Raw genomic sequence first — 17,203 nt, 5'->3', positions numbered from 1 at the left:
CTTTGTCAGCACATGTCTCCTCGGAAAACTCATTTCCAAGTGTTAGACAAGAGCCCACTCCTAGGTCCTGGAAGGGGTCCCCCTTCCTGCAACATATACATGTTATTAAACTTTTGTTTGTCTTTCTTCTATTAATCTGTTTTGTGTCAATTAAATTATTAAGCCAGTCAAAGAACTAGAGGGGAGAAGAAAATTTTCCTTCCCTATAACCTGAACCAAGTTTCCTATGAACAACACATCGCCTGATTTTGTTTTTTAAACTAATATGACAGCCTTTGTCTTTTTATGGAAGAATTTAGTCAGAGAAGTCAGTTTTCAAAATGAACCAGGGCACAGGAGGGAGACTTCCTTTGCATATTTAAGTAGACTCTGTTCCAAAGATATGGAAATTGTTGAGGCTGGAAAACTACCTTCTTATATTAAAAGGTGCTTCTATAGGGAATGCTCCATGAATTTCAGTTCTTTGCACACTATCTTAGAGTCACCATGATTCCCTGGTAACACTTCTCATCAAAAACTGTTCTATGGGGAATAAACTAAAAGCTGAACAGTCTAAGAGGCTGAGACAAGAAGCAGAAGAAAAAAGAAAGTGAGGGATCAGATAATATAAGTCACCACTGAGCCAATTAAGGAGAAAGGGATGCAGCAGGCTGTCCCAGACAAAACCTATTGGAGGTCAAGTGTAGACAACTAGTACAAGTTCTTGCACAGCTAATGTATCCCTGAGTGTGAAGTGAGTAACATGAATAGGCAGCCTCCTACCATGCACTTGCCAGTTAACAAGGTAGGAACATTGCAGGCTGCAAAAATAACAGGTGATGCCAAGAGCAGGGATTGATCCAGGTTGTGTGAGGCCTGCCTGAAGCTTCAACTATTTGGAGAAGGGGGATTCTTTAAGCAAAAGAACACAAAATTAGGTCCAAACGAATATTTATTGAGATAAGAAAAGGAATAATAAGAAATGAGAGATCCAGGTCTTTCCTCTTAGGTATTTTTGGAAAAGTAGCCAGAAATTCTTCTGTAGATGCTGCCTGGTTATATTCAAGTGTTCCTTTGTCAGGTAGGACACTACAACTCTCAGCCCTGGCAGGGACTATGTAAGGGAGAGACCCAAACTTAAGCCCAACTAGTCTCCTGGTAAATTGACATCTAGCCAAAGTGTTCCCTTCTATAAGGAATAAAGGATGTATCCATTCAACACAGACCAACCCAGGCAGCCAGGCCCAGAGATATATGAGGCAATCCTTAAACAAAGGGCTACTAACAGGATGTAAACTTAATTTACCCATCCAAAACTTCAGGTGATTTGAGGACTCAGGTGTCAATGCACAATTTCTGAATTTTTAAAGTTGGTTAAGGCACACCCTATTGATCAGAGAAACAGTGGAAAAATCTGAATTCCTGGGAAAAATACATTGGGGAGCAAGATTTTGCAAATGCTGAGCATTTGGCAGCACAACTCACTTTCCCCCCAAAAAAGATGGGACTAGATTCCATAAAGTGGGAGGAGCTGAATTAAAAGACAATTTGGTGGATGTACAGTAGAGCAAATATAAACTTAAGCAACTATATATATTTTTTAAATTTGTATTTTATATTAGAGCATAGTAGATTATTGGACCATAAAAAAAGCTGAGCCCTGAAGAATTGATGCTTTTGAACTGTGGTGCTGGAGAAGACTCTTGAGAGTCCCTTAGACTGCAGGAGATTAAACCAGTCAATCTTAAAGGAAGTCAGTCCTGAATATTCACGGGAAGGACTGATGCTGAAGCTGAAACTCCAAAACTTTGGCCATCTGATGCGAAGAACTGACTTATTGGAAAAGATCCTGATGATGCTGGGAAAGATTGAAAGCAGGAGGAGAAGGGGACAACAGAGGATGAGATGGTTGTATGGCATCACTGACTCAATGGACCTGAGTTTGAATAAGCTCTGGGAATTGGTGATGGACAGGGAAGCCTGGTATGCTGCAGTCCATGGGGTCACAAAGAGTTGGACACAACTGAGCCACTGAACTGAACTGATAGTAGATTAACAATGTTGTATTAGTTTCAAGTGTACAGCAAAGTGATTCAGTTATACATATATATGTGCCTATTATTTTTCAAATTCTTTTCCCATTTAGGTGAAGTAATCAGATACATATTTTAAAATTTGTAGTTAAATAGCTATAAATTGATTATAAAAAGTTCTGAAGGAGACAGAGTGAATGACTGCAAGCCCCAGAGGAATGGACTAGCCACCAACCTCCTACCAATGAGGCTGGTATAAGGAGCATGGTCCATGTGGGAAATCATATCAAGTTCTCCAAAGTTCAGTGTTCAAGAGGATAATGTGAAGTCATCTTAAGGAAGCTAATTCAGTGAAATTCCTTATTCTGGAAGAGGTGGAGGAGTCAAAATCTTCTGATGGATTTAACCTGGTTTTAAGGCCATGAAACCAAACTTCAAATTTTCTGGTAAGGCAAATAAATATTCCCCACTCTTCAGGCTCGTCAGTCCTGCTGCTGAGAGCCCATTACCTGTCAACCCCTTCCTCTAGTCAGTGGAGAGATTAGAGACCTTCACCTGCAGGTGTGTCCTAGATTAGCTCAGGGATGGGGTGAGTTCAAATGTGGTTACATATTAAGACCTTAACCTCTTCTTGGGTAGTGGTATAAATAATGGGATTTCCCAGTGACTCATTAGTAAAGAATCCACCTGCAATGCAGGAGACTAAGGTTCGATATCTGGGTCAGGGAGATCCCCTGGAGAAGGAAATGGCAACCCACTCCAGTATTCTTGCCTGGAGAATCCCATGGACAATGAACCCTGTGGGCTCCAAAGGACCACAAAAGAGTTGGACAAAATGGAAGGGACTTAGCACACATAAATGATGTCAGTTGTATTGGCAGGACCCAGAACCAGGCTCCTTGATTTAAGTTCATATCCTATGTATCTGGCATGAATTCTTTGGAAGCTTATCGTATGTAGGCATAATCTATTCCACACATGCCTAATCTATATAGATAGATAGATAGATAGATAGATAGATAAGGCTCTCCCTCCACTCATGATTTACAGCAGATCATCCACTAGGATAATCTTGAATCTTACTTGAGGAACTGACAACTCTCTGAGTCTGCCAGAACCTTCTTTCTATAGAATAGATCTCACGTCTTTCAGTTTTATCTTTGTCCTGCTTCATACTCAATGAACCCCGTGTTCCAAAGAGACCACTATACCTCTTGAGAGAAGACTTTAAAATTTTGCAAATACCTGTTAAGCCCTGTTATTATGCCAGCAAAACTCTCTCTCAAACCAAAACTTTTTACTTAGGTCATATGGTTTGCAGCCACTTGTACAGAAACAGACTTGCTAACATTTTGTAAAGGAAGCATCAGGTACAGGTAACTTAAAGCAGTTGAAAGAATATTATGTTTTAGGTTCAACATAATACTCCCAGATAAAGTCCTCAACAGAGCCTTTTGTTTCCCACTGAAATGGGATGGCCAATGATAAATAGACTAACGTTTAAGAGAATCTGAGGGAATGGAAATAACGATGCCCTCATTTTACTGTATTCCAAATTCAACTTGACTTTGGTCTTAGGGACTTAACTAAGTCTGACAAGTATGAATCATTCTATCAGCACTCTTGTATGTGGGTTTTATGGGACTAGAGCATCTAATAAATCTTTCATTAGTTTTTGTGCCAATTGACATTAATCATAAACTTTCTGTGTAAGAATCTCACGTTAACAAAACTTGCCTTTGATTTAACATTTACTTAGTGGAGAATGTAAAAAGAAAATGCTAAGGCAAAAGTTTATTCTAAAACACGGTTCACCATACACATTTCCTTGGGGAAAAAAATGTGTTTACTCATGTGATATAATTGTAGTGTATTTAATTGGTGACTTTCTGTAAGTTTTTATTTTTATTTATGGGACACAGCTACCAAACTGTAGTTATAGAGAATATTTGGGATTGATGCAGCATTCACCACATTTGTAAATGTGGAGGAAATATTTACTGGGATGAAAGACCTAATCCCAGACTTTTAAATGAAGATTAAGAGCTTAATCTAAGTACAGGAATGTCAAACAAGTGCCAAAAGGATTTAAGAGTAGAATATAAAACCACATTCAATTCTAACTGTAACTGTCGGCCAAACTGTTAAGTTATATTGTTAACAGTATAATAAATGCAATTTATTCAGTGTTTACTATGCTTCAGGCAGTTTTAAGCATTTTGCATGAACTAATCATGGAAATGTTATAACAACCCTATAAGGTAGGTACTATTATTAACTCTATTTTCCAATAATGCTTTAAATATAGAATTAATAGACAAAGCCAATTTAGTTTCAACTGTACTTTGAATCTCAGCTGTAAATATTACATTTTGAGCATAGTATTTGTCAAAATTATTTGTGATAAACTACATTACTGATTTAACTGATTTATTTTTTATAATCACTGCTATAAAAAGATATCAAGTGAAGTAGACATTGAGATATTTTCCTGTGTTTGCTTTTGTCATGGATACTTGTAAAAGAAAATAAATTGACAATTTTATAAGTTTGTCATCACATTTTAAATTGTGTCACTTTTGCCTGGAAATTAATTTTAACAATTTAAGTAATGTATGAGATATGATGTGTATATGAATGTGATGATCAAAATTTATACATGCTCGGGCACTACTGATGTCATAGACAGAGTACCCTTCTAAATTAACAAAGTGGGTGTAGGATCTAATACTCATTTATGCCCAATGGATGCATCAGAGGAAAAAAAATGTATCTCCAAGCCAAATATGTACACCAACATTCACATATTTCAATGAACACTATATCCAAACTCTGATTATAGGGACATTTTTAAAAGAACATTTTCTCCCCCATTAATTATGTCAATTGCTTCCCCAGCAATTTACATTCATGAACCTTGGTTTCCAAGACATTTTATAATGACAACATAAATGAATGAACAGAGAGTTTTCAGCCTTCCCTTTATATGAAAATGGTTAAGGGCACCTTTTAAGAGTTCCCATTGTTCTATCACTGTGTACTGCCTCTGAGAATAATTGCATTACCTTTGCCTACTCTAAGATATCCTTGAAAATAAAAACCAAGGTTTTATCTCAGAGGCAAATGTTCTGCAAACCAGAGACAGTCATTGCTGTACTTCCTAATTCCCTTGCTGAAGCCTATGACCTTCACTGTCATCAGTCTTGGAGAACAGCTTTCAAGCAGTTCCATTTTGGTGACTGAAAGTGAAATGCTTTGTTCAAACCATCACAAACAAGTCACAGAGCAACTCAATTTACATGTTAATACAATAGCAGAACAGAGATGCTTACAGCAACCAGAAGTTACCATCAAGATCCCTCACAGAGATTGTATAACTCTAGGTGGTATTTTACAGATGGCTCCTAAAATAACCAAAAGATGCCCTATTTTAACCTTATCTAATTCACTTATATAATGTGGATACAAGAATATTACACATCAGCCCTGCTCCCTGGTCCTTGGCCAGAATTCTTTCACAGTCAGGACATTCTTCCCTTGAAATGAGGTAGAAGATGATGGATGTGATATAAATTACCACTCTCAGGCCATAAATTATTTAGGCTGGGTCCCTGCCAAGGCTCTTATCCAAGGAAACTCCAGTGGGTCAGGTTGAGTACCAAGATACCCTTCAAACAGAAAGGATATGCAAATTTTAGCAATCTTATCTATAACCATAATTCATTCCTTTCATGGATTCATTTTCACATTTTCCATTAGAACAGAACCACTTCCCCACAGGACCATCTCACCCAAAATAATGCATAAGTGTAAGGACTTATCTCTCATTGACTAATTCATCCCTTGAACCTCTTTGGAGAACTAGGGGAGGCTGGTTTCATCATTATTCTCCTAATTGCATTATCTAATTTGGACAGATACAGTTTAATACTGAAGGTCAAGGCATTCTTTGGCCTTTATCAGTTCTAAGTTATCTCTGATTTATTTAAATAAAACAATACATTAAGCCTCTAGTTAAACATGCCATATTAGAAAACCTTGTTTATCACCTTTCTCTCCCAAGAACACATTAAATGATATTACAGGAATGAAAACAAAGTTTTAAGTTAATACAGACAAATGTAGGAGAAAAAAATGATAGTAGCATAGAATACTTTTATAGGGGATGACACAGAGAGAAATAACTGATTTATCAAGGCAGAAGGAACCCAACCAAGGTGCTTGTAGAGAGAAATGCTAATGATAAGTGAGAACATGCACCCCTGGCCACTGTGCCTAGGACTTGGAGACACAAAGTTCTTCAGTGGGCAAGGATCAAACTGGTTAAATATATATATATATATAGGAAGCAATTAGAATCCATGATCCTCCCTCTTACTTCTGAAAACCAATTGTACCCCATTCGTAGGCAGGGGGGTCAAATTTTTACTCTCTGGAGAAATTGACCTAGAGAGGTTTTGGACAACCAACATCAAAGAGGCAGGAACAAACTTCCGTATCTTAAAAAAAAAAATAGAGAGAGAGAGAGAGAGAGACTATAACTATAACTATATAAGAGACTATAACTTGCAGGGCCACTGCATGATGCATAGTAGAATTCCAGGATGTCTTCACACTAAATGGTAGGGCCTTCAACTCCTCTCATCCACCCAGCTCACAGAAGACCAGAATATTTTACCACCACTTTCCCTCCATGCCTAAAGAGAAGAATGGAAGGTTTAAAAGATTTTCACATATTTATGCTTGAAAGTCCCCCCAGTGAACCAGCTAACTCAACTACTAATCACCCTATAATATTAATAAAACAATGTGAGGTAGGGGCCAAACTTTATTCTTTTGCATGTGGATATCCAGCTGCCAAACCCCATTTGTTGAAAAGACTCATAATGCTTTTTGTTTCTCTTTATCTCCCTGCTGCTTGGTTCTGGAGGCATATTCAGCTGTGGCAGTGCATGGCAAAAAGAGAAACTAAAGCTCTAGGCTTTCGGCCATCAGACCTAGAAGAGGGCCCTATGGGAATGAGAGAGTCTCAGAGATATTGAGGAGAGGGCTCAATGTGTATGAATCTGACATGAACAAATACCAAAGTTTTGGTAACCCAAAATAACAGAGCAGAAATTTGTGTAGTTTCCAAACTGGGCAATCAAAGCAGGTCTAAAGAATAGAGCAAAGTGAGAAATGAATTGAGTTGAATGCACAGACCACAAGACATGGGTTAGAACTTGTGGTCTGAAGTTAATTTAATTGTCTGCTAAAATGAAGAAAAATATTCACAATTTCTTAAATAAGATGTAAGAATCTATTAATATAATATTCAGAATCTCCAGTATATAATATAAAATTACTTGCTATATGAAGAATGAAGAAAATCTCAACAACTCACAAAGTAAGAGACAAGCAACAGATACCAATACAAAGGTGACCAATATGTTGGAATTATGATACAAAGACTTCCAAAGCAGCCGTGATAACCATGCTCTGAGACCTAAGGACCAACACTCTTGATACAAATGAAAGGATGGATCATCTCAGCATGGAAATATAAGGTATAAATTGAATAAAATGGAAATTTTAGAACTGAAAAACACAAAAACCAAAATTTAAAATACAGCTGATGTTCCCAACAGCAGAATAGAGATGGCTAAATAGTCAGTGAACTTAAACCTAGGTAAACAGAAATGATTCAATTTGCACCACAAGGGGAAAAAAAATTGAAATAAAATGATCATACCCTCCTCCCATGGAACTGTGTAAAATGCTAAAGGGTTTAACTTTCATGTCACCAAAATCTCAGAAGGGGAAAACAAGGAGGGTAGTTTAGAAAAAAAAAAAACTAAAAAGTAATACATTGAAACTTTGAAAAATATATAAACTTACAGGTTCATAATGCTTAGTAAAACCCAAACATGCTAAACTCAAAGAAGTTCATGCCCAGACATGCCATAATCAAACTGATGAAAACCAAATTCTACCACCCTTTCCATGTGCATGAAAGCAGTCAGAGGAAAAAAGCATATTATATGTGGGGAATATATAACTGGAATGACAATCATCAGAAATCAAGGAGGCCATTAAGCAGTTGGACAACAATTTTAGAGTCTACCAAAAATGGCTACCAACCTAGAATTTTATATCCAGTGAAAATATCCTTTAGGAATGAAGGTGAAATAAATATGTTCTCAGATAAATAAAAACAGAGAATTCATCATTGGTATACCTGCTCTAGAACAAATGAAAGTATTTGAAATTGATCAAAATTGAAAGTACAGCGTATCAAAATTTGTGGAATGCAGCTAAACAGTGCTTAGAGTAAAATATATAGCATTAAATGCTTATATTAGTAAATAAGAAAGGTCTCAAATCAATCACCCAACCTTCCACCCACAGAAATCAGAGAAGAAGAAGAGCAAAATAATCCCAAAGCAAGCATAAAGGAGGAAATAGTAAGAGTATATCAATGACACTAAGCACAGAAAAAAATAGAAAAAAAAATCTATGAACATAAGAGCTCATTAAAAAAAAAAAAGACCAATTATATTGACCAATCTCCAGTAAAATTGACAGGAAAAAAAAAATGATGTACAAATGACCAGTTTGAGAAGCAAAATGGGAGATATCACTGCATACCACACAAACATTCAAAGGGAAGTAAGGTATTAGTACAAACAACTCTATGCACATGATGTTGACAACTTTGATGAAATGGGCCAATTCCTCGAAAGCTATAATCTATCAATATTCTCCAAGGTGAAACAGAAAAATGACCAAAACTCTGGAAGAGGCAGATATTTCGAACAGACAAAGCTGAACCAAATAAACCAATTTATTGTGCTTGTTGAAGATACTATGCACGTGAAGAATATTAAGATGAACAAAACTTTTCCTAACCAGGGAACCAAGTATTTAGTATGGAGCTTGAAAGGAAGGCTTAACAACTTTGGAATCATTGGAGATAACTTAAATTTTAGATTTTTTGCATGTGTAAATAGAGCATTCCCTGAAATTAGAAAGATATTCTAATTATTTATAATCTAGTATCTGGACTTCCCTGGTAGCTCAGATGGTAAAGAGTCTGCCTGCAGTGCAAGAGACCCAGGTTCAATCCCTGGGTTAGGAAGATCCCCTGGAGAAGGGAATGGCAACCCATTCCAGTATTCTTGCCTGGAGAATTCTATGGACAGAGGAGCCTGGTGGGCTACAGTCCATGGGGCTGCAAAGAGTTGAACATGGCTGAGCAACTGACACTTACAGTATTATCTATATAATAAGAATCAGTTCAGTTCAGTTCAGTACATCTGCTTAGTCGTGTCTGACTCTTTGCGATCCCATGAATCGCAGCACGCCAGGCCTCCCTGTCCATCACCAACTCCTAGTGTTTACCCAAACTCATGTCCATCAAGTCAGTGATGCCATCCAACCATTTCATTCTCTGTCGTCCTCTTCTCCTCCTGCCCCCAATCCTTCCCATCATTAGGGTCTTTTCCAATGAGTCAACTCTTCGCATGAGGTGGCCAAAGTATTGGAGTTTCAGCTTCAACATCAGTCCTTTCAATGAACAGCCAGGACTGATCTCTGTTAGGATGGACTGGTTGGATCTCCTTGCAGTCCAAGGGACTCTCAAAAGTCTTCTCCAACACCACAGTTCAAAAGGAACAATTCTTCGGTGCTCAGCTTTCTTCACCGTCCAACTCTCACATCCAGGACGACTGGAAAAACCATAGCCTTGACTAGACGGACTTTTGTTGGCAAAGTAATGTCTCTGTTTTTTAATATGCTATCTAGGTTGGTCATAACCTTCCTTTCAAGGAGTAAGCGTCTTTTAATTTCATGGCTTCAATCACCATCAGCAGTGATTTTGGATCCCCCCAAAAATAAAGTCTGACACTGTTTCCACTGTTCCCCCATCTATTCCCCATGAAGTGATGGGACCAGATGCCATGATCTTAGTTTTCTGAATGGTGAGCTTTAAGCCAACTTTTTCATTCTCCTCTTTCACTTTCATCAAGAGGCTTTTTAGTTCCTCTTCACTTTCTGCCATAAGGGTGGTGTCATCTGCATATCTGAGGTTATTGATATTCCTCCCAGCAGTCTTGATTCCAGCTTGTGTTTCTTCCAGCCCAGTGTTTCTCATGATGTACTCTGCATATAAGTTAAATAAGCAGGGTGACAATATACAGCCTTGACGTACTCCTTTCCCGATTTGGAACCAGTCTGTTGTTCCATGTCCAGTTCTAACTATTGCTTCCTGACCTGCATACAGGTTTATCAAGAGGCAGGTCAGGTGGTCTGGTATTCCCATCTCTTTCAGAATTTTCCACAGTTTATTGTGATTCACACAGTCAAAGGCTTTGGCATAGTCAATAAAGCAGAAATAGATGTTTTTCTGGAACTCTCTTGCTTTTTCGATGATCCAGCGGATGTTGGCAATTTGATCTCTGGTTCCTCTGCCTTTCCTAAAACCAGCCTGAGCATCTGGAAGTTCAGGTTCACATATTGCAATAAGAATAATAATATCTAATGTTAAAATTAGATATTGATATTAATATTAATATATAGACAATAAGAATATAGAACTGATATTATTAATATCAATATATTGTATAATATCTAATGTATACATTAGATTATATAATTAGAGTATCTTTTTAACCCATGACATGTGGGTAAACCCAAGGGATCTAAACCTCTGCTCAGAGACATGCTTGGTACTTGAATGGGGTAGATGAGAAGTTCCTGCCAACCCGTCACACTGCTATACTGATGGACCCTGAGATACCATAGGACACTCTCAACCCTAATCCTCCCCACATGCATATCCCAGTCTCCACAGGGGAGGAGGATGCTGGAGGGACATGAGCCTTCTCTCCCCAGTTCAACCTGATCACCACTCCAGGTGGAAGATGGAAGAGGTCTAGGGCAGAGCTGGGGTAAAGGAGGCCAAGCAAAGCCTGGGGCCTCAGGGGTTGGTAGCAGGGGGGCAATCGCCCATCCTAGGGAGGTAAGGAGGCTGCAGGAGGCAAGACCACGTGTGGAGCCAAAGCTCCAAGCTCTCCCTCTACATGTGCTCCATTGTCCCATTGGACTTCAATTCTAAATCGTAAATTCAAAGATAAAATAATTACAAATTTCAAGATGTCAACCATAGAACATTAGCCCTCAATCATGGGACCCTTCTCAGCATGGAGCCTTATGCAGCTGTACAGGTGGCACATCCTAAATGCAAATGTGGAAAGTTTCCATAATACAGGAGATGTTGTCGTCTAAGTAAAACAGCAATGGGCTGAGGGATGAGGAGGCCTTTGATCTACTGTTGGTTTGACTGCTATTTTGTTACATGTCACTATATTTCTTTGAGCTTCAGTTTGCACATCTATAAAATAAGAAACTTCACAAGGTCTGTTGTACTAAGTATGAATCTCTAGAAGTGAGACCACAGAATATGTATCTTTATGCAGGTCTCTAGGCTTGTGCTATCTAAAATATGGTGTACAGACCAGCAACATGAGTATTATCTGAGAATGTGTTACAAATGCAGAATATGAGGCCTCACCCCAGATCTGCTGAATCAGAATACTTATTTTTATCAAGATCCACAGGTAACAGGAACATTAAAGTTTGAAAGCATTACTGTAGACAATTTCACAATCAGCCAATTAATAGGAACCACCAACGCAGAGTACCACAATGGCCTCATTCAGCAATCAACATTACAACTTTATACAACAGCTAAATGCCAACAGTGTTTAATGCACACGTTAGAAAATTTGGTAAATTCATTAAGCAGGGACTTGCTTTCACTTATGTTTTAAGTAAAAAATTTGTGTTTAAATGGTTTCATTCCATCTTCATTCTGTTCTCATTTCATGTTTCTTACTAATAGCTTGTTCATAAAATAATTGATTTAATTTTCCACTATGTTTAGGAAAAAGAGGAAGAATTCTTACATTAATATTTTCACCAACCAGTCTCTGAAATTTAAATATATAGCTTCCTTTAAAGTAGACTTGTTTATTAAAATTCTTACTACTAATGATGATTTTATGATAGCTTTTTTCTAACTTCAGCTTTATTTTCTCTTTAGCTTAAACATCTATATTATATTTCTAAAAGCAAAGGGATTGAGTTAGATGAAATTTATCCTGAAATTTTATCCTGTATTGTTAGGGAAACCACACTGACTGAAACTGCCACCCTGGCCAGGTACCATAGTAACCATTTGTGTGAGTTATTTTATGATAGGAGGTCATGGTAAGGAACACAGAACTAATAAGTCACCACTAACCAGAAGAGTTTGGGAAATGTCCAACCACCTCCCAGAATCCTTGCTGTCATTCATCTTGGCTGAGGAATGTATACACCACCAGGAAGGACTCTGAGTCAGAATGATTAGCCAAAGACAACCTGGAAACTAATCTCATTCCATAAAACCCAAGACCGTGAGCCACATGGCAGAGTAGTTCTTCTGGGTTCCCTTACCCTCCTGCTTCCGCTTGGGCGCCCTTTCCAATAAAATCTCTTGCTTTGTCAGCATGTATGTCTCCTCAGACAACTCATTTCTGAGTGTTAGCCAAGAGTGCACTTTTGGGCCCTGGAAGGGGTCCCCCTTCCTGCAACAGTATCACTCTTTAGGTAAATATGCTAATTTTCACAGAAACTAGAGATAAGTCTTTGATCAATTTCCCATATTATGTGCTTCATACTCAACAGTCTCTTCAGACTGCCAGTGAGTACTGGCTACAGGCATCTACACATTTTTCCTGGCAGAGCCTGCACTGTATATGTTTCAACATGAAAAACATCAGGAAGTAATTTTTTCTCTCAAATAATTTATGCTGAAATACACTGATAAAAGGCATAAGGTGATGGGTTTTCAGTCAGCTCAGTCCTAGAGTCTTAATTCTTTAATTCTGAAGCTTCTTGGGGCCTAGCACATTTCTTATGATGGATGTAAAGGGAAGGGCATAGAACAATTTGGTAAGTAGTATCATGAGTTACTGGCCCAGATTCCAGGGAGAACATTGGTGGGCTAGCTTACAGTGAAGTGAGTTTTTGTTCTTTCTTGGTCCATTTTTCAAGCATTTGCTGAAAGGATTTCAGACTGGCCTTGTAGCTAACGTAGATCAGAATTCTTTTGAAAATTTGAAAGTATGTCAAATGGGTTGAACTGATACGTTTTGCACTTGCTTTCTCTTTCTTTACCTCAATTCCTGAGTACAGAGGAGTAGTAGGTGAAGATTAGAGAGAGGGTTAGAAAGATCCTCAACCACTGCTTTCTGAGATGAATGAAAAGAGTGCTGACCTATGAACAGGTAATGAATGATTGGTTATTTCAAGTTATGGGAACCATTTCCATCCCTGCTGCTACAAATTACAAGTGTGAGCAGAATCACCCTTATACCCAACATCAGGGGTCTCTACCCTTCCTCTCCCCTCCTCTGATTGGGCCCCTCCTTGTGGACTAAGAAATCCACAGGAGCAAATGCATGGAGCTAATATAGAGTGCACACCCCCTGACCTCCTACTTCTAGACCAGACTTTGGATCCGTGGGAAACTGAAATTTCCACCCAGACTGTCCTGAACACACTTGCAGAGCCTGTGTGGGTCTGCTTTTTTGAGGTGGACTGCGGTGCTCACGTGTGTATCTCCAGGCCAAAGGGAAGCCAGGTGTTGGCGGGGAGGTGTTGGATAGGGTGTGGCTATGGGGCCTGGAGTATCTACACAGTTATGCGTCAGGCCCTTCAGGGCACAAGACATAGCCTAGGGTGCAAAGAGAAGGGAGCTGGGATATGAGTCACATCTTGGAAATACAAGGAGACCGAGAGTTCTCAATTCAAAGCTGGCCTTGTTCATCAGTACCATTTTTCCAGATTCCATAAATAGGCATTAGTATATGATGTTTTTTCTCTTTCTGATTTATTTCACTCTGTATAACAGGCCCTAGGTTTGTCCACCTCAGTTCAACTGACTCAAGTTCATTCCTTTTCATGGCCGTGTAATATTCCATTGTATATATGCACCCCAACTTCTTTATCCATTCGTCCGTCAATGGGAATAGAGATGCAAATGTAGAGAACAGACTTGTGGACACAGTGGGGGAAGGAGAGGGTGGGATGAATTAAGAGAGCAGCACTGAAATATATACATTACCATGTGTAAAATATATAGCTAGTGGGAAGTTGCTGTATAACACAAGAACCTCAGTCTGGTGCTCTGTGTTGACCTAGAGGGGTGGGATGGGGGTGGGATTGGAGGAAAACTCAAGAGTGAAGGGATATATGTATACTTAAGGCTGATTCACACTGTTGTACAACAGAAACTCACACAACATTGTAAAGTAATTATCCTCCAATTAAATTTAAAAAAACTGGTTTGATAAAGGTAGATTTCTCAGGATACAAGGATAAAAATATATTTTAACAGTTTGTTAGCTTGATTTAAAACTTTTAAACACTTAGATTTATGGACCTATATTGATATATGTGTCCTAAGACCCACAAACATTAAAATCAGGCATGATGATGAGACATATTTGCCAAAAGGCACATATTTTCATAAGTCCAGGTTTACACTATAGCTAAAGCACAAGGAACATGAAAACATTGCCCCTCTTTGAATTTCAGCTCTGCAACTTATTAGCTGAATGACTCTGTTCTTGTTCTTAAACCTCTCTGAATCTGTTGCCTCATTTCTAAAATGAAAATAGTAATGCTGAGTACAACAGATTTTATTTTGAATGACAGATAAATCAGTATGAGGTTTTAAATATATAAATACATACAGGATGTTCTGCCATGGACTCTATCTTTGTCTAGAGAAAAAGAGATACGAGTCTCAAGAGAGTACAGGTAATATTATTAAGATATATATCCTGTGCCAGCAGCTAATCTTTCCCTTTAAGAATTTTCTTGTGGAGTTTATCTATGCAGAGGCACAAAGTTTCTCCTGACTAATGCATATTAACTCTTCATAAATTTCAGTTTTAGCATTCTGAACTCATTCTATGACACATGAAGAAGAAGTCACTGATAGATGCAGAACGTCTTCTGGCTCAGATGTCAGAAAATTTTTGAAGTAGAAGAAATTTATAGTTCTTTCACTCCTTTCTTCACCTTTGTCCCCTCAAATTTTTAGTTTTTTTTAAAGTAACTTATTCATGAGAGAAATAAATGTTATGAATATTAAATTTTTTCAGCTTTAGAACATCAAGTAACTGCTCCCATTTTAGTGGTCATGGGAATCTATCTTTCCTCTCTTGAGCATATTCTGTGATGGATTTTACATACTCGTTTAAACTGCTTATTGCTGCTTCATAGGGAAATCTCAAATAACATTTATACATATTTTCACATCTTCTCTTAGCATAAATTATAACACTTTTTCTTGAATGCAAATAGAAAAACCACACCTTTTAAAAAATATACTGAAATATTAACTAGCAATTTTATTCAACACTTACTTGACAGAGCATTAACTTTATTTAATGTTCTCATCTTTTCTCCCCTCCTCTCTCTGTCACATGAATCATCTATATTTTCAATATTACTTATAGCCCCACCTATTTCTGCTTCACATATACTAAAGGCAGTCTTAGTAGAAAGCTTCCAATTCGTGATTCAGTGAAAGGCAAATACCAGAGATTTCTGCATATGTTTATGCCTCTAATATATGAGTAGGCATTAAAAATCATCTTGAATCCTTAAACTATTGAGGCTGAGTTATCAACTATTCTCAATGCTACATAAGCAAAATCAAATAACCTTATATGAAATTAAGTGTACTGAATATTAGTATGTCCTTGCCTGACCTGAATCCTGTTGTTTACAGAGATGAGAATGAAAAGCTCTCCATATTAATGTCTGGTTATTAAAATTGCCTGTTAAAATAAGACAACTTTCCACATTAATAAATACCATCACTTTATGCTATAAACTTACAATTGTCTGTAGAAGGCCCCTGATAGTAAATTAATTAAACCTCTGTTCCATTATGGTGTCAGTTAATTTGGAAACTCATTATTTATTTGGCACTAATTTAGCCTAGCAAATTAATTAGGAAGAGCATGGGAAAATAGATGATTCAACAGAAAGTCCAAATCGAGACAAAGAGGCAAGATCAAGGGAACTTACTGAGAGACAAGGGACGGTTTCACCATCTTCAGGAGGGCCTTCTGTTTTCCCAAAGACAGCCAATACAGTGCAGAGAAGCTGTTCAGAAGTGGAATTAAGAAACCAGAATTAGGAATGGTCTTGAAGAAAAACATTTCCTCCTGTACTGGGGTTGTCTACAAAAGGCTGCATTCCATAGCGTGTTCACAGAGCTCTTCCTGACTTCAGCCTTCTTCACAACTCAGACTAAGACCCAAGGTACAACTAGCCACTGATCAACAATCTCTGACCTCAGGCATGTTGGGATATTGGAAATATGGTCTCTGCAAGGGTTTGACAAGAAAGAACCTATTTGTGGCTGGAGAAGTTATTCTTGCAGGTACCAAAAGAAGTGGTCTGGTGGTACCTGATGGCTACCTGTATTTCCAGATGGTGTCACCTGAAGAAAATAATGCTTGAGGCAAAGACTTTTTCTGCTTCCTCAAAGGTTCAGGGAAGTCCAGGAAAATTAAAGAAAAAGTTTTTCAGTTCATCTTCTAGGTCACTAGAATTTGAAATCTTGTTTTCTCATTGATGAAGTTTGCCAGACTTTACCTTGGTAAGGGTCTTCATGAGAAAGGGGAGTTACACACTGGTAATATTGGTATGATCATCTGAAAGTCTATTAATTAAAGGTTTATTCAATCAAAAAGGACATGTTCATGATCCAAAAGAATACATGCACCCCAATGTTCACTGCAGCACTGTTTACAATAATAGCCAGGACATGGAAGCAACCTTAATGTCTATTGACAGAGGAATGAATAAAGAAGATGTGGTACATATATACAATGGACTATTACTCAGTCATTACAAAGAATGAAATAATACCATTTGCAGCAACATATATTGATCTAGAGATTGTCATACTGAATGAAGTAAGTCATGCAGAGAAGGAGAAATATTGTATGACATCCCTTATATGTGAAATCCAAAAAGAAATGATACAAATGAAATTACTTACAAAACAAAGAGACTCATAGATTTAGAGAACAAATTTATGGTTGCTGGGTATGGGATGGTTAGGGAGTTTGGGATGGACATGT

At 37.9% G+C, this 17,203-nt stretch overlaps 1 long non-coding RNA gene across 1 annotated transcript in view; it reads right to left on the bottom strand.

The window, feature by feature from the left end:
* The window catches only part of LOC145509216 (uncharacterized), a 50,104-nt gene extending 33,767 nt beyond the window's left edge, over positions 1 to 16,337 (bottom strand). The window contains exon 1 of the long non-coding RNA XR_014055917.1: positions 16,140 to 16,337. This is a non-coding gene — a long non-coding RNA (uncharacterized LOC145509216). The remainder of the gene's footprint in view (positions 1 to 16,139) is intronic.
* Between the last annotated feature and the right edge of the window lie 866 nt (positions 16,338 to 17,203).

Source organism: Giraffa tippelskirchi, chromosome 1 (assembly GCF_054371585.1).
Source record: "Giraffa tippelskirchi isolate mGirTip1 chromosome 1, T2T-mGirTip1v1.2.pri, whole genome shotgun sequence".
NCBI classification, from domain to species: Eukaryota; Metazoa; Chordata; class Mammalia; order Artiodactyla; family Giraffidae; genus Giraffa; species Giraffa tippelskirchi.
The sequence above is the reverse complement of the archived record's forward strand: the minus strand, read 5'-3'. Positions and strand labels throughout refer to the sequence as shown.